Source organism: Globicephala melas, chromosome 10, assembly GCF_963455315.2.
Source record: "Globicephala melas chromosome 10, mGloMel1.2, whole genome shotgun sequence".
Lineage (NCBI taxonomy): Eukaryota > Metazoa > Chordata > Mammalia > Artiodactyla > Delphinidae > Globicephala > Globicephala melas.
Window position 1 is genome coordinate 42,018,836 of NC_083323.1, and position 9,186 is coordinate 42,028,021.

Sequence of the window (9,186 nt, forward strand, 5' to 3'; positions counted from 1 at the left end):
AGACTGTAACATATGGAAATATGGCTAACAACGTGACAAGTGGAAAAAGCAGCCATGATACAATATTATGTACATTTTAGTAGTATTTTGGGGAAAACAGTATGTATGTACTTATGGATTCATATACATTGAAAATAGATTGAAAAGAAGAATATATATCCCACAAAGTTAGCAGTATTTTTTTTTTCTGATTGGGAGAATTCAAATGATTTCTCGTTTCAGTTTATCTCCAGTTTATAATTTTCCTTGAATGTGCATATATTACTTTAATAAGGAAGACAAAGAACCTTTCTGTCATTGCTCTTGTCGTGTTCACTGCTGCCCAGGTCCTAGAATGATGTCTAGTGTATAGTAGCCTTTCAATAAGTATCTGTTGGATGAGTGAATGAATGTTGAAGGTCATTGCTTCCATTGGGAAGAGAGAGCAGTAAAGAAGGCTTTTAATTCACTGTTCCCATCAGATTCTTCCAATATCTTTGGCTTGTTAGGTCACAGGTTAGAGTTTTGTTAGCATAGGTTAAAAACCATAATTCAAGTCTTTTTCAAAATCACCTATGGCTTTGGACTCCCTGCTGTGTGTTCTCTTCCCTCCAGTACAGGTGGTTTCTGTCTGCTCACCCAAGAGGGATCACTACACCCCAGCTAACCCAGTCAGCCTTCCCCTGGGGGATAAGGGCCATGCATGTGACCAAGAACTTGGTCCTTGTTCAACCCAAGTCTAGCCAAAAGAGAGAGAAAAAACAATTTATCCTTGGACCATAGCTATCTACATATTCAGTGCCCTTAGACACTGGGGTGGTGCGCGGTGACGGGGAGGTGGGACTCACCATTCGTCCTCCAGGAATGCTGAATAGCCCTTCATACATTCAGTTCACTTTGGGGTGAATTTCTGTCCTTACTAATGAGCCTCCCACTTGACTGTGGGAATCAAGTGCAAAGGAAGAACTAAATCTGGTTTTATTCAAGTTCCATAGTTAATTCTGGTACTGTCATTGGTTTCCAAATTTTAAGCATGGCCTGTGTTTGTCAATGGAATTAAAAGTGAGGGTAGGGGTTGATGACATAGTGGCTGTAAGAATCTTGTTCCCTGTCCTTCTTCATGGGGTTGTCCTGAAGAATGAATTCACTGAAGTACCAGGTGCAAGGTTAGGAATGTGGTTAGTGATGAGCAAATGGAAGTCCCCTGTCCTCTGTCCCTTCACAGCCCCCCACGCTGGGGGCTTTCCTTTGGAGGCTGGGTAGCTCATTATTTCCAGCTGGTGTGGGAATTGAGCTCTGGAGATGGGTTGATCAAAACGTGGATTGTTGTGACCAAAGGAGCACAGCTCTGTACCTCATTAACTATCTTTGTGGCATTTTGTCTTTCTGTCTCCTTCAGGCCACCCTCTGTTCACGCCCCTCCCCGAGACTGCGGCTGCTGAATCTGAAGTTTTCACAGTACCATGCGGCTTGTGGGAACTGAATAAATTACTTCAAGATCTAACATAAAAATAAGTCCTGGCCCCAAGCCCAAAAGAAGTCACTGGGAACCCAATCAGAACTGGGCAACAAGCCCAGACTCAGGCTAATGAGACGTTTACATTCTAGGCCTTTCCTTTCAGTTTGGTCCTCGTGTGTGAGGAAACCCAGAGCGTACTGCAGGCAGAGGTCAGTGCTTCCAGCTCGTGCCATGGCTTCCTGAGGTCGAGCAGGAACAGTAGTAAAACACCCCGAAACCCAACACATTCAATAAATGACAGATCCTCAGCCCCAAGCAATTACTTCTGTACCTGATTTTTTTTTTTTTTAATTACGTGGGTTTTTTTTTTTTTTTTAATTTTTATTTTATACTGGACCGTAGTTGATTTACAATGTTGTATTTCAGGTGTACGGCACAGTGGTTCAGTTGTACATATACATATATTTATTCTTTTTCAAATTCTTTTCCCATTTAGGTTATTACAGAATATTGAACAGAGTTCCCTGTGCTATACAGTAGGCCCTTGTTGGTTATCTCTTTTATATATAGTAGTGTGTACATGTCAATCCCAGACTCCCAATTTATCCTCCCCCTACCACCTTTCCCCTTTGGTCACCATAAGTTTGTTTTCTAAGTTTGTGAGTCTGTTTCCGTTTTGTGAGTAAGTTCAATTGTATCTTTTTTTTTTTTTTTTAGATTCTGCCTATGCGTGATATCATCATGTGTTTTTCATTTAAATCCTCTTCTGAGTCTTTGCATCTTTTACCTACGTTCAATCTGTTTACTACTAAAGTCTAATCTTTTACTCTGAGAGGAGGTGGAAATAGGCAAAGGAAATGTAATCTCATTTCTTTCAGTATTTGTGGGAATACTTGGTCCTTGGTTCAATATCTGTTGGAGTTTTAGGAGAGCATTTTAATCTATCAGGTTCAGGAAAGTTTAAAAGGGACCCCCAAAAGAATTTGGAGTTGGAGAACAAGATAGGAGGACACTAAAGGCATGGTGATCATTTTGTTTGGAGAATAGTATTGGCTTTCTAATCAAAGGAGAATGGCTAGTAACAGGTAGTTGGCTGACCATTAATGCATAGGAAGGACAAGAGGGTAAGGACTCATGTTCACTTAAAAGAAGCATTTTTCTCTTAGGTGAAAGTTGTTGGATGTTAGTGTAGCAGAATGTGGTATTTCTTCTAAAATAGGAAAGCAGTTTGTGTAATTTGTGCCAGTGTGCAGAGGGGAGAACCAGATGGCTTTGCCAGGAAACTTTCAGGTCTTTACTAGAATAGGGAGAGGAAAAAAGGGAGGCAAACACAGTGACTCACGAGATGGAGAATCATTGTTTCAAACCAGGGCTGAAGAAACGAAGTTAAATTTCATTTCCAGAAATTTTGTGTTTCCAGATTTGGGAATTACTTTTCAATAATGGCTCCTAATGATCTAGTATTAGAATCTCATTTTTATTTTTTCAAGCACAACTTCAGAGGTGACAAGAAAAATAACCGCAAACTTGGAAATAAGGGAAAAATAGGACAGCATGTCCCATCAATGTTACACTGGGGAAATGTTTAAAAGGCCACCAAGGATTATATAATTAACCAAGGAAAAGTACCTTTTGTTTAACACACAACTTACTACCAACAAGACCTAGACTCCATGGGGTTATATGTTGATTTGTAGATTTATGTCTGGTAGAAAGATATCTCCAAAGATTATCCAGTAGGACATTAACCAGTTTTGTATTTAACGTAGCAATTTTGTTCAGACATTCTCTTTCACAAATTTCTACAAATACACAGGTTCTCAAAAGCCCTGGGAAACAGCTTTAACATTCCACTGGCTCCCCCATCAATGAGTTGAATATGAGTTAACACGTGTTCATTCTATATTTGTATGAATCATGTTTTAACTATTTAAAAGTTGCTCTTTGACAGCGGAATTTGATCTCTTATTGTTTACTGAGTAAGGTTTCTCACAGTAACTTCTCTACTGCTCTTTGATTAATGCTGAATGGAGTCATGATTTTACCAACATTTATTTTGGTGGAGGCGTCATGTGTAATCCCACCTGTATCCTTCAAAAGCATTTGTAAACCACCAACGACGAAACTCTTTCCTTATGTCAGTCAGTGTGCAAAGGCTGTCCTCGTTCTTAAAGGAAGTTAGAACGAATGAGACTTCATCACAGCAATCTAAGAATTTTATCTAAATGGAAGAAAAACCAGTGTTTAATGTAGTTCAATACTGATTGTCAATAAGCAAATCTTGTACATATACAATTTTTGCTGGCTTTTGTGTTAAAAGTTTTATCTACCTGTATAAACAGTTTGTGGAAGACTGAATTGGTTTGAGAGGAAAATCAGCTCTTTAAAAAAGAAAATAACCTAAACCACAAACAGTTGAATGCAGCCAGAATTGGTTGTTCATTGCCTGAATGAATTTGACCTCTCATCCTTGAATAATGAGCCACTTGAATTTAACTACTTTTTGCTGTGATATACAGTTGCATCTTTGAAATTTAGGGGATGCGGAATGATCTCAAATAATTTTAATTGCTTATAAAGAAAAACAGGCATGAGAAACTGTGCCACTTTAAATGCAGCAGAGACACAGATCTGGGACTGTAGCAACTCTATCTGTCTCTTCCGTTCAGACAGGTAAGATCTCTTTATAGAAATAAGTACCTGATACCCAGAAAGGAAATACATTTGTGCTTGTTATATGAACCTGTCTGGAAGCTAGAAATAAAACTCATGACAAATGAGCTTCGAAAGTTTATCTTAATGTTTCAATATTTTAAATCAGAACAATTATTATAAACATAGAAATATATATTTCTTTAGAATACTCATTCTGCAGTTAAGTCCTTCCGTTCTTGCTTAGAGGTTCGCATAAATGGACTGCCAGGAAGTTTTTTCTTATTGAGGGCAGTGGGTAATGATAGAAAGTAACAAGTGGGTTGAGTTTGGCTTAGAAAGTGGTATTCACCACTTTTGCTCCCCAGTCTATTTTGTGTGTGGCGTGGCCTTTATTTAAAGTTGGGATAAGAAAAGAAAAGTTGGGGTAAGCATTATGCCCCTCATTGTACTAGCTCCTTTAGCAACTTGTTTCCAATGGAGTATCAACCAGTATTTGAAAGAAGAGAGAGTGTACATGTTAAAAATCTAAGAGCAAGAGGGAAATCCTATACGTACTCCTATGAATGACAAATTAGAGTTGGTTAAAAAAGTAAAAAGGTAGAATGGAGATACATAATTTTTTTTAACATGATTTCACTAACCAATATGGCAGTTATCGGTATTTTTAAGGCTGACATCCCTGGTATTGCAAGTTTTCAGGCATCTAATTGGTAACAATTTCAAACGGACAAACAGATTTACAAAACTGTTTTAAACTGTTGTCAAAAGCTCCCTAAAGATAAAGGTGTTTATTATTTGTTTCCTTTTTGACTAGGAAGGAGCTGTAAATAAGTATAATGAAAAACCTTTGATCTTAATGAAATATCTTCAATTAAAACAAAAAGTGAGGTTTGAAATGGTTGAAACCAGTTTCTAGAATCATTCCTACCACCACCTACCCCTGGGGTTTTGGTGTTCTCTTGGTCTTCACAATAGGGGCTACATAAAACCCATTGATAATGGTTTCTCTACCCGCCTTTAGGGCTGCCTATGGCTACAAGAAAGTTCTACTAGTCCTGCAGGGGTTATCTAATGTTAGCCGAGAGGCTTGGTTATCTTAAACAAGCAATGTTTACATAGTTTTTTACTGAGGCTTCTCATCCAGCTTTGATCTATTTGGGAAAAATAGAAATGATGATCTGAGAACTATTGACTCCTAGGACTCATGAAAGTTGGTCAGGTTTTGTTTTTGTTTTTGACAACTACTATTCGGAAAAAAAAAAAATCAACAGCAATATATATTCCTAGCTGAATATACAGAAAATAATAAAGACCCATAAGGACTCAAAGTTAATCCACAAAGCTAGATTCTACCATCAGCCAAAGATGCCCCTGTTTCTCTTTTGTTCAGCAACTTTGAGGAGGAGGTTTCTGTTACTTGCAGCCAAAACCGAACTGATAAGTATTCTTAAAACCTTTCCCCCAGATTCATTTTTCTAATTAATAAAATGACACTAAATTCTAAATAGAAAAATAATGATATGGATAAATTATAGTTCTCATCCCTTTAGATGTTTCAGTATTTTGTTCATGTCGAATCATATGGCCTGTAACTGGTACCTTTTAAAAAAATCAGCTGGCTCTATTTTCCTGTGGGTAGGCAGATAAATCTTCAACTTAGAACATTTTTACTAAAGGAAAAAAATTTTGTTTACATTTTCTTGAAGTCATTCTTTGTGTGGTACACAAATTATTTAAAGATGACTTTCCCACAGTAGAACTAGCCAGCTTAATTCCTCAGGTAAAGACTTAGGAATGGCTTAAGATTGTTTCGAGTTTTCCTCAGAAAAGGCACCTTTAGCAAGCTCAGTGGCAGAAACTTGATGAATGTAATCACGGTCATCCTGAAGAAACGGTCCCAAATGACCAGAAATTGCTCTTTTCTATGAAAGAATATAGGGGCTCCCAACAGAAGTAACATAGCTCAAAGCATCTGGGGAGGAGTCTGGACATTTCAGAAGTTTTCAGCCTTAGGATTTAACAGGTGGAACAGCGGGTAGTTTGTGTTGCTTGGTATACCTGGTAGAAAGGTTTGCAGCTCAGCTCTGGCCCACACAGAACTGGCCAGAGGTAGAAAGAGCTGTGAGGCTAAGTTTGTTTCCGTCTTCACCCTGATTGACTAGCATTGCAGTTAAACTCATGGACCCTGGAGTCAGACTGTCTGAGTTCAAATCCTGACTCTACACTTGCTAGCTGTACGACCTTGGACACGATGCTTAAACGTTTTGTGCTTCAGTTAACCTACCTGCAAACTAGAGATATCAGTAGAATTTACTATTGTGTGAATTAATCGACTTAATATGCATAAAGAACTTAGAAAAAGTGGCTGGTGCTGGTGTGCATGTAATAAATGTTAGCTGTTACTATTTTCATAATTGTTCCTATGTATGTACTTTTACATTCATTTTGTGTGTGTAACAATCACCTATCTAGTCCTAACAGTACATTCAGAAACATTAAATAAGTCAGGAAGAATTTTAAGGATGGAGAAACCTTCCCAATACTCTGAAATCTAATTACTCAAGTGCTGTCGACTTCAGACTCACAAATTACCTGATAAGCAAAGTGAGGGAAAATTGCTGTTTAGAGAGCAAAGGCTAGGATTTTTCTCATAAAGCACAAGGAGGATTAATTGATGAAACACTAGAAGAGGAAAACACCTAGTTCTTAATTGACATGGGTTTTGTATCTTTTATGGGGTGGATCTAAGGCATTCCAAGTTCTCTGTATACCCAGGCAAAGCTTCCTCTTTCTCCTGCATATTCCCTTCCCTGAAATCCTTTCTTTATTCCTACTCATCCTTTAGGTTTCAGCTTGGATATTATGTCCCCTGAGAAGACCCCCTTCCCTCTTGAGCTCCGGTAGGAACCTGTTCTCCCACCCCGCAATTATAGCACTTAGCATATGCTGCATTGGAACCAATAGTTAACTTGTCAGCCTCTCCCATTGGACCACAGATCCCTGAGAACAGAAAAATGATCTATTTTGTTTATTATTGTAACCTTGGCACCCAGCACAGCACTTTAATGGTGCATGCGCCATAGAATTTTGTTGTGTTATGTAGGACATCCCAAGACCTCTAAACTTTGGTGCTGGTGGCTCTCATTAGCTTTGCATGTTAGTAAATGTGGACGCTGGCGGAACTGGGTGAATCTAAGGCTTTTCTGGACACATTTTCACGTGCAGGGTATATAGGAAGGATGGATTAGGGTTCTGGAATGCCCGAGGCAATGGGAATGTGCTTCAGTTTCTACTTACTTTGCTTCCTTCCTCCTCCCTGCTTCAATCTTCAAATTGAATCTTTAATTTTAAAAAAAAAAAAAAGAAAAAGAAAAAAGTCATCCCTGATAAATATACTGCAGGGATGGGACAAGATCTACAGTAGGCATTAAGATGGGAAAGAGGCCAGTCACTTTCCTGTTTACTTTTTGTGCCATCACAGAATACAGCCATATTTGTTTTTCAGTTGAAAGGTCAAGGCGGAGCCTTTATCTGTGAATGAACGGGTTGCTGTTTCCTTTTCCTTTTTTCTGGCATTAGGCTACTCTGAGACTTCCTCCAAAGGTTTATGAGCATCTTTGCTCTAGTGGATAACGTGGGGTTAAACTTCCTTTTGGAGGAGATAAACCTTTCCTGAGTCAGTCAAAGGCTTCTTGTTATTCAGATTCCTTTGTAAGTGTGGCAGGTTAACCGGCTGTGGCCTCTTCTATCATCTCATCTGCCTGTTTATCTTACTTGTTCATTTCTCTCCGCCAATAAGGATAGGAACTGGTCAGACTGTGTGTACAGTATATGCAAAATGATGTTGTTTTGTCCAAGGAGGAGCCCTTTACCTTTTTGCTGCTTGAATGAGAAGAAAAGGTCTATTAAGATTGTGTGGGTCAGTGACTTGACAGATATCAATGCAAGCCTGAATAAGAAAAAGAATTTCTCCCTCCTAAGCCATGGCATATCAGTTGTACAGAAATACCACTTTGGGAAACGGTCTTCAGGAGAGCCTCGATGAGCTTATACAGTCTCAACAGATTACCCCCCAACTTGCCCTTCAAGTTCTACTTCAGTTTGATAAGGCTATAAATTCAGCATGGGCACAGAGGGTCAGGAGCAGAGTCAATTTCAGGGGCTCTCTAAATACGTACAGATTCTGTGATAATGTGTGGACTTTTGTATTGAATGATGTTGAATTCGGAGAGGTGACAGAACTTATTAAAGTGGATAAAGTGAAAATTGTAGCCTGTGATGGTAAAAATACTGGCTCCAATACTACAGAATGAATAGAAAAAAAATGGCTTTTTAATGCTCTCCTGTTATTGTTCATCGCTTTTTGAAGAGAAGCATAGAAGAGATTTTTTAAAAACTTATTCTGGCATTGCAGAAGTGACTGCACTGTGCCGTACTATCAGAGAGTTCCAGTAGGAAGAAGCTTATAACTCTGTACCTTCTTACATTACCTTTATCATACAGCATGAAGAAACAGAACTTTTTTTTTTTTTTTTTGCCGCACGCGGGCCTCCCACTCTTGTGGCCTCTCCCGTTGCGGAGCACAGGCTCCGGACGTGCAGGCTCAGCTGCCACGGCTCACGGGCCCAGCCGCTCCGCGGCATGTGGGATCCTCCCGGACCCGGGCACGAACCCGTGTCCCCTGCATGGGCAGGCGGACACTCAACCACTGCGCCACCAGGGAAGCCCCAGAACTTCGTTTTACGACAAATCAAACATTGTGGCCTTCCTAAGACCATTCTTTAATAAATTCATTTTAAAACTCAAAAAAAAAAAAAAGGTTTGTGCTAGGTAATGATTATATGCCTCTATCTCTTTTAATTCCTGCTTTAAAAAGGAAGTGACTCATACGGTAGATAAACTGGACTTGAAAGAATGTCTAGCTTATGCAAAGCTCTTATTTACATACTAGTCTCTTTCATTCACAGGGAAATAGGGACTCGAGGACTTTGGGAGTTCCTCCCTTTTCTGTTTTCTGATAGGCAGTGACCTAAATGATCTCTGGAAGTTTGTTGTTGTTGTCAGTTTTCCCATTTTTTTCCCTGCCCTTAACG

The 9,186-nt window shown here is 39.1% G+C and overlaps 1 pseudogene; it reads left to right on the forward strand.

Annotated features, from left to right (window-relative positions):
- Nucleotides 1–8,033: 8,033 nt before the first annotated feature.
- On the forward strand, nt 8,034–8,472 carry LOC115858726 (transcription initiation factor IIA subunit 2 pseudogene; annotated as a pseudogene).
- Nucleotides 8,473–9,186: the final 714 nt, after the last annotated feature.